The sequence below is a fragment of the Furipterus horrens genome, unplaced genomic scaffold, assembly GCF_987537825.1.
Source record: "Furipterus horrens unplaced genomic scaffold, mFurHor1.1.pri manual_scaffold_5, whole genome shotgun sequence".
In the NCBI taxonomy this organism is placed as follows: Eukaryota; Metazoa; Chordata; class Mammalia; order Chiroptera; family Furipteridae; genus Furipterus; species Furipterus horrens.
Genome location: NW_028327175.1, coordinates 21,295,064 through 21,315,668, shown reverse-complemented (window position 1 = coordinate 21,315,668; position 20,605 = coordinate 21,295,064).

Sequence of the window (20,605 nt, the reverse complement as noted above, 5' to 3'; positions counted from 1 at the left end):
GGATGCAAAAGAAAGCCTTGTGCTGGAGGGCACTGGGAGGGGAAGGATCACAGAAGGGGATGGGGAGCATCACTCGAGAGTATCAACTATTGTTTTGTCCAATAACAAAGAAAAGCAGAGCACATCTGGTACACAGATAAGATAACTAAGGTACAGAGGTATGGAGAACCTACCTGGTATCAAATAATTACACAGCATTTAAGGTGCCAAGAGAAAGGTGCAGAGAAGAATGTCTTATTTTTGGTGCAGGATTTCTCTGTATGGTACCCACATCCCAGTTTGCTGAGGACTGTCTCATTTTATTACTATAGTCCTAACATGGTGACTAACATCTTCTCTTTCCAAACTTAATAGTGTCTGGGTTTGGGCAATACATTACAGTCACTTTGCTTAATAAGCAATCCAAGCATATACTTAGTCCATGAAAAATGCACTCTTAGCCAACACCATCCGTCCTCTCAAAGAAAACATTTCCATGACATTATTTAATACTTAATAATTTCAAAAGTGTATTGAAATTGATATAGTTGAAAACATCAGATTCTTATTTTACTTTATGTCAATCACTTGATGGTGTTTTTTAAATAATCTGCAGGCTAGTTAGGAGGAACTAAATAAACTTACCTTCATAATCTGATCAAGCTAGGGATGTATCTAATGCAAAGTTTTGTAGACTTGAACAGAATTAAATATACAGATATAAAATAAGCAGAAATAAAAAAAACATTATGAAGTGACAGAAAAATATTTAATATCCACTTAAGTATCTATTTACCCATCTATTTCAAAAGATTATTTTTGGAAGCAATATAAAATATGTGGCATTTCCAATGTAGCTCAAAGCTTTATATAAAGCAAATGCTTGAAATACAGGCTATTCTATGATGGCTTATTTGTGATTTGTGAATAGCATACTGCCTTGTGTGATTTAATAAGAAAGGATGATAGAATGTCAGACACTAAATGCTATATACATATAAATGACATAGACAACATATATTTACTGATTGCAAATAATCAGTAATTTAAATATATACTTTGGTGCTGTACTATATTATTGTAATTATTTTATCAATATAGATAAAATATAAAATTTTAAGTGAAATGTAATATTAATATATATTATAGGGACAAAATTTAATACTGCATGATTATCCGCAAATTTTCCTCCCCCTCTTTGCCCAAATTCACTACCAACTCTTATCTCTGTGGAGATCCAAGTCTATGGCTTCATATATCCTGACCTAGACAATGACCCAAGTGAAGAAAACTTCAGAAGCCAGCATGACTAATTTTTTAAAAAACAGAGAATCACTTATAAAAATGTTATAATCCAGACCCTTGGAGAATTGCGTACCAGATCACACAAATCTACATTAAACTGATTTTACTGTACTTTTTTTTTCCAGGGTTATATCACTTACCTATAGTTCACTGACTTAACAAATTGGGGTAGGGTGTGAAGTCAGGTAGAAATCCATTACCTCATTAGAACCGTGCATGCCATATGAATAAAGACCACTTGAACCACAACACAATTAGAAATAGACTTCAACATAAATATGTGCCTATTTTCATAAATTAATCCTGTCTCCATGGTCTACCCTCCCCAATACCCAGTCCTGGAGACCATAGAGATCATAAAAAGGGATAGAAGATCACCCCATACCTCAATCACAAAATGACGGGCATAGCTCATGCATGCACAGGGGACACGAAGAATGTGGGTGGGGGGAAGAGAAGAAGTAGGAGGACAAAGAGTGGGGTAAAGAGAGACATAAAGTGGCCAGAAAAAATTATGAAATATGAACAAAATATTATTAAGGAATAAGACAGTGACAGAGCAGTTGTGAAGGCAGTGAATACAGAAAATCAAAATAATTATTGTTCATTTTACTATACTATGCCATATGTACATTGTTATGCATTCTTAAGTTCTGTCTGAAAATAAGAAGAGCAATTAAAAACTAAGCACATACATTAAAATGCAATAGAGTCACCCTGTTTCAAAGGAATAAACATATTAATCATACTGCCAGTTTTTTTGTTGTTGTTTTTTTTTTTTGTTAAACAAAATGAGTTGTTGGATAACATGATGTGTATTTTTCCTTCCCTTTCATTAATTCTTTACCCAATACAGTTACAGTAGGCAGTATCTCAGGCACCTTTGTGTTGATTTCATTCTACACACTCTGAAGAATCAATGGCTAATTATGAGAATCTTAGAATTTTACCTATTGCGATGATCAAACATAATGAATATTATAGATATGTCTTGATTATAAAACAATGTGCAATAAATTGTTTGTTATTTTCTCTAACCAAAAAAAAAAAAAAAACCTAACAATCTTTCTTTGTAACATATACGATAGCTCTGATCTTAATGATAATAACTCTATTCAAAATTTTCCTAATAAACTTCCGATATCACTTTATGACTCATCTGCAAAGGAGGATAAGAGGATTAAACGAAATCAACCATTTAATAAACTACAGGGTAGTGAACATACAATATTAGTAGTTTTCTTCTATCTGTTATTAGGCAATACTATACATTATCTGGATTAGGGGGTTTGGAATTGCTAACAGGCATTTCCATTTAAATTCAGATTTCTTGATAACCTGTTATACCATCTCCCTACCTTTTAATGGCCAAATCTCTGGCTACTTTTCATACAAAGACTGGCAAGAAGTATTCAAAGTGATGAAAAACAAGGACTTTACAACCAATAATATTCTATTTAGCAAAGTTATCATTTAGAATGGAAGGGCAGATAAAATGCTTCTCAGACAAGGTAAAGCTAAAGGAGTCCATCATCACAAAGCCATTATTATATAAAATGTTAAAGGGACTTATTTAAGAAAAAGATCAAAACCATGAACATTAAAATGACAACAAACTCAGAACTATAAACAACAGAATCTAAAAAGTAAAAACAAAAACAAACTAAGCAACCAGGATAGGAACAGAGTCATGGGTATTGGGATCATTTGAAGGGTTATCAGCTGGGAGAAGGAAATGGAAGAAATGAGGAAATGGTGCAGGGATTAAGAAACATAACTGATACATACAAAATAGACAGGGGGATGTTAAGAATAGTATAGGAAAGGGAGAAGCCAAAGAATGTACAGGCATGATACATGGACATGAACTAAGTGGGGGTGGGACTGCTGGAAAGAAAGGGGTTACTGAGAAGAGGGGAGAAAAGGGAAAAAATTGGGACAACTGGTACAGCATAATAAATAAAATATACTTAAAAAAGAATTTCTAGAAGAAAAAATGTACCGATATTTCAGATTTAGGGTTATAATCCTTGCTAATATTATTTATTTAGAATTTTTCTTGTGAGAAAGTCATTCTGATTTTAAGCAGTACACAAAATATTTTAATATTAAACTCAGGTATTCTAAATAAAAGTGTAGAGGTTCATACAAGCAATTTGTAAACCAAATGAACATATTAATACTCATAATGCAAAATGTGTCCTGTCTTTTCAACTATGTGAAACCATAAATATTTAAAAAGGATGAGTTAATTCAAATAAAGTTTTTCTTTAACAACTTAGGAACACCATGCCCTAAATGTGAGTTGGTTTCATAACTCTGTAAGGAATGTCAGTGCCATTTTTGTCCCTTAGAGATCATGTAGTTCTTGACAAAAAACAAACAAACAAAAAATCAGAAAACAAAAGCAAGAGAGCCATGGTGGTGTGGCCCAGTTGGTTGGACATAGTCCCACAGAGACCAAAGGGTTGTAGGTTTGAGTCCCAGCCAGGCATGTGCTTAGGTCAAAGGTTTGGTCCCTGATCCAGGTACACGTGAAAGGCAACCGGTTGATGTTACTCGCTAATACTGATGTTTTTCTTCCTCTCTTTCTCCCTTCCTTCTCCTATTACAAAAATCAATAAGCATGGCCATGGGCAAATATTTTTTAAAAAGCAGAGGATTTTCACTGTTTAAATAGGTGTTACTAGTTACAGATAAGGATGGATAAACTTTGTTGCTCTAAACTTGATCTATTTTTTGCTATCCCAATATAATTTGGGGAGAAAAGAGTTTTTCTAGATATTCCAAAATAAGTGATTAATTTTAATGACTACATAATACATTTTTATGAATACCCTCAATATCTTCTTTTGATTATATAAGACTTTTAGTCAGGATAAATATCGATTTTAGTATGATATTCTGTCAGCTTAGCTATGAAGTCTATCACTGTTATAAGATTCAGAGACTTCTTCCAATGCCTTCATTAAATAACATTTCTTCAGTTAGAGCCATACTTTTCCCTGGATATGTTCATGTCTTCATTGTGCTAGAAGTCCAGCCACTAGTAAAAATCATTAATCACTTCTACTTCAAAGGTAATGATGCAGAATGCTAAAAGGGTCAGGCATGGATAGTAAAACAAGAAGGCAATGTGTTCAAACCATTGTTGCTCTGCATAAATGTGGAAATTTTATTAACCTAAAAATATACATCTATGGGCCATATTTATCCTTATGCACCACCAGTTTATAATCAACATTATACATTGTTGTCACCTTTCCTTTATGTGTTTCTGTCATATAGCACTAAGTATCAGTTTTTGAGTTTATTATTAATATTATAATCATAATCATCATATTTAGCTGATATTTATTGATCATTATATCATATTAAGGACAAAAAACACTTGCTCTATATTATTTCCTCTTGTTTTTTTTTTTTTTTTTTCTTAAGTAATCTTATGAGATGAGTAGTAATATTTCACCCACAGACTTGGCAAGATGAAATATCATACCACAGCTCTGAAATCTTAAGTCCAAGAATTGTCATCCTATCCCAGAATCATGTGGATCCAAAATTCAAGATTCCAGCTTTGAGGCTGATTTTTAAAAATTCACCATTGGTGAGAAGAGTGTCATCTTTGTAGTCCTAGAGCCTAAAGTGTTACCTGGCACAGAATCAGCCCTTGGTATTTATTAAAATAAATCAGGAGCTGGTCTTGTGCCAGTTTTGGTTTAACAATTCTGTAGTTCAACTTGTATAATACTCTAAGGTCTGTGTTATTTGTTCATAAAGTGATCACATCATTATTTTTAATGCCTGCAAACCTTGATTCATGACCTCTTCAGTTTCTTCACCACCAAGACAAAGAACAGAGGAAATATAATAGAGCAAAATGTTTGAATGTAGACTCCAGAAAAGATAAACATGGATTCCAAACTCCCTGCTAGGACATACTCTACTCCTAAAAATGTACTTATTTTGTAACCTCCTCACCTTTACTAAAATAAGAAATTACATTATTGGGTTAATAAAAGTAAAATGAGATAGTGGGCATGTTAGAGAAAGCTTGCCCCACCCCCATTGTAAATTGAGCCAAGTCCTTTTAGTTAATGAAAACTGTTTCATACATATTTTCTTAGAATTTATATTTGAGTAATGCATTTCTTATTTAACTGTGGGAGAAGTGGTGGGTGGGTAGGGGGAAGCAATGGGGAGAATGGGACAACTGTAACAGAAAAACAAAAAGTAATAATAAATAAATCAGTAACTGTAATGTAGTCATATGTCTTATTCAAATATAAATAAATGATATGATACAGTTAGTTAAGAGCTTGCTACTAAGATTCCGTTGACAGGTGAACTAGGTCATCACCTGTAAAAAAAAAAAAAAACATTCAGGGAGAGCCCAGAAGCTCCCTGTGGAAGTCATACCGAGGGCAGCGATTTTCAACTGGTGTGCCATGCATACTGGTGTACTATGCACATCGGTGTGCCATGGCATGCTGGCGTACTGTGAGAGGCACACTAATGTGCCATGAGAATTTTTAAAACATGCAGTACCTGACTACTTAGTCGGGTGCACTGACCTCTTTTCCCTTAGATTCTAAAATAAAAAATGACAACAGCCAACACAACAGTAGCTGTCTGGTGTGAATGAATCACAATTATACCTACTTTTTTGTCAGATCAGCAAAAAATATATATTTGGTGTGCATGTAAGCAATTAGGATTGTTGTGAATATAACTAGAACAGCAGATACAAAGTATCCATTATAATTATTGAAAGCAATGCTGTGGCTGTAGCAAACATTTGGTTAGTGTTAGTAGAAATGTCAGAATATTAAACTTTCATTAGAAAATAGAATATGTGTGCATCAGAGACAGATCATGTATATTTACATAACACATTTGATTTACTTGATTTGCTTATTTCAAAAACAGAGTAGAATCTCCTTGTTTGAGCCTAACTTCTCTGAATTATTCTAAGATGGTCCCTTTGTGTTTAATTTGACTTCATGCATATTTACATGTTAATTGCTTAAATAAAAACTTACATCTTTTAAAACTGACAAATCATTTTTTTGGAACCCCATCATGTCCGACCAGGTGAGTAAAATTAAAGAAAACAATTTACACAAAGTCAAATTCTAACACATTGATTTTTAGGAGCATTAAGTATATCAAATATTGTGTTTATACATTGATATTGTAGAAATATTTTTCCAAACACTAGAATGATTAAAGCTCCTATTTTGAGGAAAGGATCAAATTGTCTTTTTCAGATTAATCTTAATGTATATTTCTCTCTTTTCTATTCTAATTTTTAATGCCTTATGAACCAGATACTTAATCTCCATTTGGTGGAAATGAGAGATGATAGAATTCAGAAATTACAGGGAAAAAAGTTCATGCTATCACAAGCAGAACCTTAGCAATATTAGGCACTTAAATATGTTAAATTAAAATTTATTTAAATCAGACCTCCAAATAACAAATACCAACCTCATGTACTGAGATTAACACAAATCAAGTAATTTTAAACAAGAAGAAACATGTTTAGAAGCCCTGAAATGAAGAGTAATTACACTCATTTAGGTAACCATCAAATCTATAGGATTTAGATTTCAAGTGAATTAAGCATTGAAGGATAGATTTGCTTGACAGTTCGCTGAAGAGCTCCTCTGAATTGCAATATATTTGGATGATATGCATGTGTACAAGACCAACTACTTTGAAAATGAAGTGCTGTGAAAAATGTCAAGAGATCAATTTGGTATAATCATTGCTCTGGACTTAAGCACTGTGGAATAAAGTACAGTAAATTATTGAAGTGTCTCATTTTGAAGGGCACATTAAATAGCATTTAATTATAGCTGTTCAAAACATGAATAAATTTTTAATGCAACACCCAAAATGTCTAAAAATAGAATGAAAAATCTGATTTCAACACTTGTGTGCTCACAAAGAAACACTAAGATTGTCCGAAGTTTCCAAGTAAATATTCCATTAATTCTCAAAAGGAATATTCCCTATTTAGTGACTTATTTACTGCTAATCTTACCTCTAAATTCATATCGACTATGTGTGCTCCAGTTGTTGACATCTCAAACAATTTCTATTTACTCTTACTTAGCATGATGCCAATAGCCCTGCAGGGAACCCTTTTTGAGTTCACACAGTTAATTACTTCCTTCTCACTGGGGAAGTGTTATTCCTGCAAAAGGAGAGGGGAAAGAGCTTATAAAATGGTGTCATAAACTAGGCAGAAATATTATAGAAGGGATGTGTATAAAAGGAGATGCCATGAGAAATAGTGTTATAAAAAACCACCTAAATTTTGAAAAAAGGACAATAAGAAGACAGCAGGTCCTGTCAATGCCCTATTATAATAGAGTGCTCAAAAATTATCTAAATATCTAGAAGAATATTTCTTTGGCTTATGTGCTATCTTCTTTTGGTTTTAATGGTAAATACTCTGGAAGTTACTTGATTACTCTTAGATTTTTGTCAGGTTAAATGCAAATGGTTCTGTCTGTTAGAAAATATACCACCAAAGTCTATTGTTTTATTCTCCTGAAGGTCATCAATCAGTTTCATCTGTATCTAAATGTTACCGTAGGTTGTTAACCACATATTAATTTAGGAGAGCAAAAGGAATTAGACATTGAGCTTAATAAACTGGGAAGCATAAGTCTGTTAGCTTCTCATACTCCAGGCATCACAGCATTGTGCTCCATGGGGATTAACACTCCACCCTTCCCCCTCCAGTACCAGACTGCCTGGAAGGTATAGGAGGAGGCAGGCACTGTGCAATGGAAGTCAAAATGGCATAGGGGGAGGTGATTGACCAAAAAGGCCTGTCAGTCTAACTAAAGGATGGGCCTATGAAAAGCCCACTAAAGATTGGGAAGTTGGTTCCTTTTGAAAAAGAACCCTGTCCAACCCAAACCCAAGCCAATATAATCCCAGGGGAACAAAGAGACACTTTCTCTCTCTCTTTCTCTCTCTCTCTCTCATACATTTTCCCCATTGGTTCACATGCTTCCTTGCCTAGAAACACATGACCATGTGGATCAAGCAGCTACCAGGGCCCACATCAAACATGATGGGCTCCAAAAGGACGGAGCTTTGATATGAAGCAGATACTCTGGACCTTGGCTTTTGTTCTGGCCTTGCTAAAGACATTGTTGGACTTTTTCCATGGCGGGATGGAGTGAGAAGGGAAATTGGAAACTCAGGGGCTAATTTCCACCCGAATAAATCACATCGCCATGCCACAATCTCCCACGCATGGGTGCTTGGAATGCTTTCCTCATGATCCTGTGGAAGAGCCTGATTTCCACAGACAACATTAGTAACCTTATTTTAGCTTAACATTCAATTTTTAAAATACTGATAAATATGAAGATCTTGAAGATCTCTTTAAATTACCTTTATTATTCCAATGTACCCCTCAGTAATGAGTTCACTCAAATTTTGTAAATGCTTATTATATATTATATAATAGCCATTGTAGATGTATCTGGCAAGCAATAAGGGTGACTAAATTTTTGATATTCTTGAAGCTAAACTTTATGGTTTATTTTTATTACTTTTAATACATTTTGAATACCTGAATTTAGTATTGATAGAATAGGCCAGCAAATTTCAACTGGTGTGTTGTGGCACACTAGTATGCTGCAAGAATTTTTAAAACATGCAATCCTGACAATTTGCCAGGAACACTGACATCTTTTCCCTTAGATTGTCAAGTAAAAAAATGACAACAGCCAACACAGCAATAGCCATCTAGTGCGAATGAATCAAAATTATACATATATATTTCTTCTGTGAGATCAGCAAAATATATATATTTTTGATGTGGTGCAGAATCGTGGTAATTTGTTTATTTGTGCAGCAGTTAGGCATGAGCAAAGCAAGAATGATAGACCAGGTACAGAATGCCACCAGGGCAGAAAGTCTCGGGTATGCAGCAATGGGTTAAAGGCTCGGAATGCAAGTATTGTAGGGTTAGGACCTCACTCCAGGGCACCTTTCCTCCCCAGGCTTGTTGCTAATCATGTGCTTTAGATCTCCTTCGATGAGGAAAAGGAACAAGAGAAAAGCCTCATATGACTCCCATACAAGGACAGGAAACAACAGGAGAGGCTGTAATAGGTCACCTTAAAGAAGGAAGTAGCTAGGCCCCTCAGTGAAAAGGAGCCCTTGCTGACACTCTGGGGCAACTCTTTGATCCGCCCACTCGATTCTTTCTTTTGAGTGTACTTTCACTTTGTTTGCTGAATAAACTTTCTCTTGTGTTAAGAGTTCTTGGTTCTGAATTCTTTCTTAGCTAAACTCAAGGACTGAGGTCTAACTCTGCCTTCACTGTTAGCATGTGAATATCAAAAGTCTTAATAGCAACATCATTGTGATTAACCATGTTTGATCTACTCCCATTAGTGCTTAGGTTCAAAAGGCACATGTGGCCCTCCCCTGACATAAGTCTTACAGTATTATCTTACTCACCTTGGAGGAGATAATTGCACACTCAAAATAAATGCTCGCAATTTATGGTTTTTGCTCTTCTTTTGAATCTGTTTCATTACTTCAGCTTCAAAATATTCTAAACCTAGGAATATTCCATTACTTTCCATCCTCCATTGTATTTTTTAAAAAGAGACAACAGATTCAAAATGAAGTCACTTGGACCAAGCCCCACATTAGCAAAACAAGATGTAATACTTAACCTATTTCAGTTTTAGCTTCCCACGAATGTAACTTTTAACCAGTCAACATGGAATTACCTGGTCAGGACTAGGGAGATAATTGTTCAATGGGACACTTTCAATACCTATAGGAGGGCAACCTTGCCTCCTGAAACAGCACATTTCAAGGCATCAAAATTCTGCCACCCTGAGGCCTTTTTTCTTTTTTGGATACTGATTTTAAGCTTTTTATTAAGAAACAAAAGGCTCAGAACATTTTACCCTCACCTTTTACCTATACCGGAGAGTCAGTCAAAGAATTCTGCTTCAGAAAGATCTTAGAACACTGCCTTAGCTTAATTTGAATTAAGTATGGTAAGAAAGAGGGCTTCAGGCAGGTGCTTGTTAGCTAGATACCTCCAGTGCCTCATGGTTTCCTGGCAAGGATTTGCCTGCCATGTGTGTTCTGCTCTTCCTAACTACCTGGGCATCATCACTTAATCCACTTTCAAATAATAATACCCATTGCCCACTCACCCCTGTTCCCAGCTTTTTCCTTTGTCCAAAATGTCTTAATACCCAATGTTGCTTCGCTGGTTTTGAGTTTCCGTGGTTTTATAATGTTTATGTGAATTCATCAGATGTGTATGTTAAACTTTTATTTTTCCCTGTTAATCTCTCTGTTAATTCAGTTATTAGTCCAGCCAGAAGAACTTAGAAAGAGGGAGGAAACATATGTTTTTAGCCCCACACATTCTTTGTTAATATTTTCCTTTTTTTTTCCCCTTTCCTTTCTGCTTTTAAATACTATTTTATTTTCTATAGGTGAGCAGAGTTCCGTTCTCTTTGCTAGATAGGATGCTGACTGGTTTATAAATCATTGAATAATGCCAATTTGATCTTTAGATTTACTCAGTTCAGTATTTGCGGTTTAACAGATCTGTTGGCAACTGCAGAACTGAAGGAGATTTCTGAGGGCTTTGAGGACAAAGAGAAACACAGACATGGTACCACAAACCACTTTTTGAGTTCACTGTTCTCACCATTTCTGAGGGCTGTGGGTAAGCTTTTCTCTGTTCTGAGCTCCTTTCTCTTTGCATTGAGCTCTTGATCCCATTGGCTTTCCAGTTCAAGGCTTAGTGGGCCAGCTTAAGTCATCTGATGGCTCCATCTGAAACTGAAGTCCTGAGTTCTGTGGTTTAATCTGCAATTTTCCAATTGTTTGTAAACCCTTTCCATAGTTCCAGTTCATAGTCTCCATTTACTGGAGGTTGCTGACTTAGTCCATACTGGGAGCTGCTGTCGGCATGAATAGCTTTTTCTTGGACAGTTCATAGTATAGCACATTTTGGTTACTGCTGGTATGTTAAAGTGCAAAAGTTTCCCTGTCTTGTTTTGAATAAATAAAGACTATTGCTAATGGGGATCTTGGAAGCCAAAAAGCCACAAAGGCTGGTGTGCACAAAGTGAGTATTTAAAGGCTTTTTATAGTGCTCATCAGCTCAAGAAGACACCTGGGATAGAATGAGTTGGTTAATGAATGGGTTAGACAGACATTAGGCCACCTACCAACCTCATGAAAATTTTTGTGCAATGAGGACACTATAAAACATTGCATAATCCCCAGGCTAGTGGCCCATACCTATTAGGTATTAGTTTGGCTCTGAGAAACCCAAAGCCTTAGCTAAGGGATCCTTAAATTCTAAAATGTTAAGGATATCATCTTCTGGCACACCTGCTTATTTTATGTCTAAAAATTATGGTCTTGGAAGCTATAAATATCTAAAGTATGACTAAATCTTATTAAAAACAACTTAGAATTATAATGCCTATAATGTGGAACACTCCAATTAAGCAAGATCATTCAAGGAGTATTCTGCTTGAAAGTAAAGTTTCCAGAATTAAACAAACAGAATGGGATACCTATTTTAATTGGTATGCAGAAGCTTCCAAAAAGGCTTCAAAGATTCCAAAACAGCTTCATTAAAAGATTCATTACAGAAGACTAATGAAAAATTAAAGACACAAGAGGTACTTAAAACAGAAGACAATAAGACTGACGTGACTTCTATGGCTTCTCTCCATCCTCCTTTACATTAGGAGTCACACGTTATTCATTTTTTTTGTCTGAACCCCATTTCCACTCTGAGGAGACTATCAAACAGTTGCCTTTTAAAATAAAACCACTCAAGGTTAGTCATTCCCTGCACCAGCCCTGTTGACATGCCAATTTTTCCATTCCAGAGACCTAACAAGTGTGGAGGACCATTTGTCCAGGACTTCAGAGCTATTAACAAGATACTTATTCCCCACTTCCCAGTTGCTTCAAAATTGAGTGCCTCTGAGGAGAGATTGTTTCATGAGTGACAGCTGTCTGCCCTGCAAGCTGGACCCAGGATAGACCAGAAGTTGTTTTCTGCCACCCCCCACCCTGCTTAGCGACTCTCCCGTTGTAATTGATACTTATTCTGATATAAATCAGCACCCTTCCCTTGCTTTGTGCTGGATACTGGAATAGGATGTTATCCTGACTTGGTCAAAAATGTATTTCTGTGCCTGGTAGCATTCACATACTAGTACCTGTGACTGTTCTCCTCTTTTACAATTCTTTGGCACCCACCAAGTGGCATGGGGATCTATTTCATCTTGCAGCTGCCCAAGGCATGTCTTGCATGTAAGTTTTCCTTAATGAACTCTATTAATTACCAGACGTGAGCAGCCAGCCTCTTTGTTTGTTTTTTTCTTGCCTTCCACTGATGGAGGTAGATGTTCAGTGTTAGGGCTTTTCCCTAAGTTTTTTGGTCACAAATTACACCTGACTCAAAATAATTTACTGTCATAGACCTTAGTTAAGCCATTTTCAGTATTCTTGAAAATCTGAAAAGTCAAAATCTATTTGCCTGTACTTGCAATAATCAACTAATCAAATACACACACACACATACATACTCTCTCTCTCTCTCTCTCTCTCTCTCTCTCTCTCTCTCTCTCTCTCACACACACACACACACACACACACACACACACACACACACACACACACACACCAGAACAGTTTTGCCCTAAGGGTCATTGAGTCCCTTTATTATTCCTTCACGTGCTCCATCAAAATTTAGTTATGCTCCAGTTCCCCGGAAAATCAACCATTCTGCAATATTTAGATGATCTCTTGTTCTGCTTAGTTACCAAAGAGGCAACCATGTAGAATTCAATGTAGCTGTTACAATTAGATAAAAAGTCTGTAAAGGATTCCATGTATTTATTACAACATTTAGATAAAAACAGACAAAGTATCTAAGGAACAATTACAGTGGTCGTCAAACATTGTTCATTACATAGTTCTAATCTAAGCATTGAAAGAATCCAGCTATCTCCAAAAAGAATCAGTCTAATCTAAGAACTACCTAGGACCACAACTAAATGGCAGCTTTGTGGATTACTAGGCCTAGTTGACTACTGCAGACAAAGGTTTCCTGAATTTTCTCAATTGGCTTCCCCACTCTATGAACTTACTAAAATTTCAGTCCCCAAGCGCCTTCCTTAGGAAGACAAATATAAACAGGGTTTTATGAGATGAAAACAAGCACTACAGGATCAGTCTGTCCTAGCACTATCTAACCATACAATGCTGTTCATCTCATTTGTACATAAAAGAAATAAACCAGGCTCTGAAAATGCTCACGTAAGAATGCTGCACAGGTCTATTGCCTATTACACAGTACAACTCAATTCAGTTGTTCCTGCCTATCCCAACTGCCTTTAGGCTATAGCTGCAGCTGCAAACTTAGTAGAAGCCTCGGTGGATTTAATCTTAGACAATGACATTTGCAAACGCCACATGCTGTCCAGTCTTCTTAATTCTGAATAGATTCAACACTTAACTGCAAGCAGACTAACCTCTAATGAGATTCTTCCAGTCCCATCACCTAATTTGAATCTTAAGCATTTTCGCAACTTTCTTAATCCTAGGGTTACCCCAGGCTGAAAAAGGGTTAGGTAATAATGTCTTTGGAGGTAACAATGTTCCATTTCATGACATTGTGTCCTAATTTATGACACACCCCCTCTCACTGATCCTGATCTAATTTTGTGTGTTGATGAATCATGCTGTAAAAATGAGATAGGAAAATTTTAAGTTGGTTATATACAATTGGCACTATACACTACCTGAGAGGGGAAATCTTCCACAAGCTAAATCAGCCCAAGGAGCAGTGCTCTATGTCCTTCTTAGAGCATGCCAATTATCAAAAAGGAGAATTGTTAACATTTATACTGATAGCTGATATCCCTTTGGGGTCATCCATAATTTTGAGATATTATGGAAACAAAGGTGTCTTATTTCCACTGGGACCCCAATCAAAAATGGACAAGTAAATGACCTTCTTACTGCTATTTTCTCACATTTTGAAGTCACTTCATCAAAGTCGAGAACCACGCCAAAAAGACTGAACCTGAGTATCAGGGGAATATACTAGCTGAATTTCATGCAAAGGCAATAGCTGCAGCATCTGTACAGGCTGTGGCACACACACGGATGAAGTCCATTCTGCTTCCACAACAACGTGACCCTCCTGTTACCAGAATGTTGCCTTCCTGAAGTCCTCATAATATGTCAAAAGTCTACTACTGAATCAGATAAATTAATATGGACAAACAATGTGTATATTAAACAAAGAGTCAGGGCTATGGGCCACCTAAGAAAACTACTTGTTTCTTCCAAGCTCCATTGCAAACTCTAATTTTTAGGTTTTGCATTCCTTCACCCATCATGGTACATTTGTGATGACTCCAATTACGAATAGACATTGGTGGAGAGACTCCTATAAAGTCACAAAAACTGTTTATTATCAATTTCTGTCCCATCAGGTCCGTAATTCTGAAAAATAGCTAATTTTCTTCCCAGAGGCCTCAAACCTCCTCCCTCTGGACCCATTTAGTGGCTACGTGTGGACTTTAATCAACTGCTGTTTAGTATAGGCTATCAATATGTTCTTCCTGAATGTACGTTTTCTGGATGAGTTGAAGCCTTCCCTGCCACAAAGCAGATATTCACGTGGGGTATACCTTCTATAATCTCCAGTGACAAAAGCACCCACTTCTTTAGGAAACAATGTAAGCTATAAGGAAAGTCTTATAATTCGCTTGGAATTATCACAGCCACTATTACCTTCAGTCATCAGGCAAAGTTGAGAAAACTAATGGGGTCCTCACACTCAAAATCTTTAACTTTGCTGAAACTATTGGACTCCCTTGGGCTAAGGTGTTGCCTCTGGCCTTATTGATTATTTACAGCATTCTCTTAGGAAACATACACTCATTTCACATGAGCAGAGACAGTCACTAGTAAACCAATGTGTAATCTACAACTTTCTGCTTATCCCTTGTTGACTCACGCTAGTATGATTAGCCCCTCAAGTCTTTAATGTCTTATGCTAAAGCTACATTCAGAAGTTAAAGATGTTTCCTAGATTTTAATTCAAAAATCCTGTTGGTCACAGTCTAGAACCTGGATACTGTGTACCCTGGAAATGTTATCAGAGGAAAACAGCTCTTGAGCCCTATTGGAAAGGGCCTTCCCAAATGCTCCTGACCACTGACACTGCTGTGAAGCTAGAAGGCACTGAGCCTTGGAGACACATCTCACAGCGAAAGAAGGCTCCAACTGACATCTGGTCTGGTCAATGTTGGATACATCCAAATTGCTGTAAATTGAGGGGAAGAGAAGCAGCTGGCATCAAGGTAGACAGCTGTCACCCAGGACACTGAATCAAGACTTTACACTTTAACTAAATATGAAAGCTTTCTTCTCTTTCTTTCTTTTACTCTGGCATTGACCTGAAGAGGTAATACCCTCATTCTTATCTCTCAGGATATTGATAAGGGAAGTAACCTCTTCGAACATGGATTTACCATTGATGATTTTGGTCCATTTATAATGTTAGAGATATCCTGGTTCTCCTCCATGACCAATTTCTCTTTTATTTCCAATGTCACTGCAAACTATGAATAACCCCCTTAGAAATATTTTACAGAGTTCCACCTTGACGACCAGAACAGCCTGTGCCTTGTTATTACCTCTCTCCCATTATAACTATATGTAGATAATTACACTCAAATATCTATGTAAATCTTAGAACACTTGCATTCCCACACTCTCATGATTATCTGGATTAGATCTGTCCACACTCACTAGGAGATCTCACCAGCAGCACACATCTTTGTAAGATATTTAGAACAACTCTTTATTTCAGGCTAGAAGATGTTCTTCCTCTATGCACTAAAAACCTAATGACTGACCCCAGTTTGAATGGTAAATGCTGCAATTTCTGCAAATAAATCCATTAGCATAGTTACCAACAAGAATTTTTTGTGCCTCATGGCATTTTCCTTTGTCTGTGGTGGTTAACATTCTCCTTGGGCTTATGATTACCTTGATAGCTGCAGCATAGCTGGGCAATGCCTCTTAGGTTATCCAATAGTGCCGCTAAATTTCCACCAATGAAGTAAGGTGCCTGATTAGTCAACTTCCATGGATTTACATCATCCCATTAGAAGGACCCACAGGGACATTCATGATTTTGGATCTGCTTCCTTTGTTAGGGCCATATTTCTGTGGTTAGAAGTAAGTGTAAACAAAGCTACAATCAGAAACCTCTCCTTAACTCCTCACCATATTGTAGAATCCATTGCTAAGACAATAGCTGCCCAACAAAGATCTTTTGGTTCTGAGAATAGGGAGACCCTTGATTATGTTTTAGCTGAGCAAGGGAGTGTCTGTGCTGTGGCCAACAGTAACTGTTGCACATGGATTAACACTTCTGGAGAAGTTGGAATTCAGTTACATAAAATGACTGAGCAAGTCACTTTGCTTAAGAGGTGACTCCGTCTGAGGGGTCTTTCTTTGAATTGTTTGACTTTGATCGTTTGGGGTCTTGGGGACAATGACTTCAAAGTGCACTCCAAAATTGGGAATTATCCTGCCTATAATTATTATAAACTTTAAATGTCTTGTATTCTCTCAAAAACTTGAAGTGTGTGTTTGCAGCTTCTAATCCCCAAGCAAATGTTCTTTCTAAGACTAGAATGTCAGAATGACTCACTTAAGAAATATGAACCTGAAGCCATGACCTGTGAATATCAGAGGGATTAGCACAACAACAACAAAACATAATGACCTATGGATACCACATAAAGAATCAACAACATTTATAAAGCTGAGAGAACTAGACTGTTAGCTGAGGGTAGTGTTAATGTCTTAAATTTTTTTTATCACATCTCTCAGCTAAGCTGAGAGTTTGTTTAAAAAAGAGAGAGAACAGGTGCAAAATGGAGTCACTTATGCCAAGCCCCCTATGTCAGCAAACCAAAATTTAATACTTAGATTGTTGCAATGTCAGGTTCCCAGGAATGTAACCATTAACCAGTCAACCTGGATTTACCTAGTCAGCTCTAAGGAGATAATCTACTGCATAGGCCCCATCTTTTCCTTTTAGGAGAGTGACCTTGCCTGAAACAATGCATTCTCTTCTAATAACTTCCTTTTTTTTCCACCCCCTTTCTGCCTTTAAAATCTTTTATTTTCTTACAGCTTGGCAGAGCAACTTTCTATTTGCTAAATGTGATGCTGCCTGATTCATGAATCTTGGAATAAAGAAAATTAATTTTTAAATTAATTTTTAAATTTATGCAGTTAATATTTTGTTATTTAACAGTATATACATTAGGATTGTTACAGAAACAGGGGAGTCCAAAAATCCCCAGAGTTTGCGGCTGGGGGATGGGGAAAAGGAAGCAGCTTTTAGAATGCCTCCACATGCCTGAGGCTGGTGGCTAGTGTCTTTTTTTTATGCAAAATGGCTTTAATGCATCCAAAGCCTCAGGTAGATGGGAGGGGCCTTGGACCAGGGGAAGGTATGCAGAAAGCACACAGATCCTGCGTGAGGTTCTGTGAATGGTCAGAACTGGTTACCGCACCCACTGCATCAGAGGACGTAGTGTGGGATTTAAAAATAAGCGGCAGACATTTTAGCCAGGCTGACTGTGCAGATTGGACTGAGACTGAGACTGAGGCTGACATGTGATTTTAACTGGGACTGACAATGCAGTTTTAAGGAAGGGACATACCTTGCTGCTTTGAAAAGGAACAGACTGACCATGTGGATTACAAAAGGACCAACTATGCAGTTTACAAAGAGGCTGAGAATCCATGAGGTTCTGGATTAAAAGCTGGTGGACCCCATAACACAGACGAGGTCTCCCCAATCAGGATTGAATGATTGGCAGCTACTGGTAAAGCTGAACTGTGTTTGGAAAGTAGGGAAAGGGTTTCTCAAAGTTTTCTAAAACTAGCCTGGTTTGGTAGGGGGGAGGCAAGGATTTGTGTTTATGGGTGCTTTAAAGAAGATAAGACCTAACAACAGAAATCCACAAATAGCTAAATCTATATAACTGTTAAATAAACAATTCTTTTTCTTTTCACTAAACTCTGGTATTGAGAGTTATAATTTTGGCGGCGGGCAATCGGGCCCCTGACTAAAGAGCCCGTGGGTTTGTTTTCAATTGGAGCAGCCCAGGGGTTCTGTAACAGGATCGATGTACATTTATAATAAATACATGTTTATTACAAAATATATGCCTAAGTCATAAACCAACTTTCTTTTGTGGATGCATTTCTTCAAAAGTTACATTGCAATATTTAAATTTATTAGGGCTATGAAATAAAATAGATTTTATAAGAAATAAATGCATACATTTTTTTAAATTTTAAATATTTTAGTATTTTGTGAACTAGAATAACAGGTTGGATTATTGCTATTAATGGTGGAAGTAGAAACTAAAAATACAAAGATTCATCTCACTGTTTCACTTTAGTTTCAAAATAAGTTTTTTTTCCCTAAAATCTCTGAGGTATTAATACTGTGATAGCATCTCTTAAATATATACTCATTGTAATATGAGTGAAGATATCAAAACTTGGGAAAAAACAACAAAAGTTTTTCATTAATGTGTGATCTCTGCCATCTTAGAAATACTGTCTTTAGAACAATACCAGAACAGAAGATACATATGCATATATGTATGTATAGATTTTACTATATATAAGCCTTCCCTAATAAAGAAGAAATGTGAAATTTAACTGTATTTTATCAGTTATAAAGATATCATTGAATGAATTTTATCTTTATAAAACTACAATCATATTTATATGCCTGGAGTGTGTGTGAATTAATAATCAGAGTAACATCCTACTAAGTGTATTTAATCTTATAGAAGAAAATGTATGCTTTGGTTTTTTGAGGTAGTTAAACCTATACAAATAATAATCAGCAAACATACTCCGCTTACTACATGTTTCAGATGGCCCAAAATGTAGATTCTAGAGACCCAACCTAGACATACAGAATCACTGGGCAATGTTTGAAAACCATAGTTTAAACAAGCTCTTCAAATGATTCTTATAAATTTTGGAGGCTAATGTTTGAAGTTGTTGGTGTTGAGGAATGGAATAAATGATCACTTGACATTGAATGAGATCAAGTTGTAGAAGGTTCTGCTATACCATTACAATGAAGTGTTCAAGAAACTAAATATTAATGCGCAGTTTATATTCTAAAAACAAGCAAAAAGACTTCCAATCATTTACTACATCAAAAATGTCCTTAACTTTTTTCTATTTATTTACTTGTGATTTATATAAACTTTGCACTTCCATTATTTCTAATGATTAAGTAAGTTATGATTGTTTTGTCAGGTATTATATTTTTAAAGTTGTTTCTTTCAGGATTGCAAAACTTTAATACCTCTATCAAGAGGCATAGTTTGTATATTCTAGGTTACCATTTGTTTTGAATGATTGGGATCTTTAATTTTGTTTGTTTCACAATTGTATGTATAGTTTCTTAAAAGTAATAATCTTACATACATTCAGTGTGATGTATTATATATAATTATTTTATTTTGAACATTAACTATGGTTGAAAATACAATAAACTGGAATCTGAAAAATAAAGGTTTTTAATGTTCATTTTAAAGGTCAAATGCAGACTGTAGTTGTTTTTGTTTCTAAATGCAAAATAAATCTCAACTTGTAAATATACAAGAGTGGACCTGAGAGTGCACTGTAGAAATGTGCTCACTCTTCAAAATGTTAAAATAATTCTATTGCTTACTATTATGTTGTGGCATTATAATATATAATATTAAACCATTATTTATGTCATCTGCTTAAATTTCATTTGACTTTCTGAGTCATGACTTAAGGAGTACAATTTATTTCATGTGTGTTATGGTCCATAAATTGTTTATTTTTTTTCAATGTGTGATTATTTTTATATGCAGTAAAGCGAGTTGTCAGTTGAATATGTTGAAGTATATTCTTTAAACCTTTTATGAATAATTCTACAGAAATAGCACATCTTTTCTATATAGGTTCAACTAATAGGCAATGGGAAGTTAAAATTATAGCTACAGTTGGAGCCAAGGTTTTACTAAAAAGTCTGAAAATAATATCGGCAGCAAGGTTGGCTGTTCCACATCATCCCTTGATTTAAAAGACTGCTAACAAATTGTTTTCACAAACCATTGATGATTTTGGCAGTTGAGCCTTCGAGGTAAACTTAAGACTATTAATGGAACAGAGTGGGAAC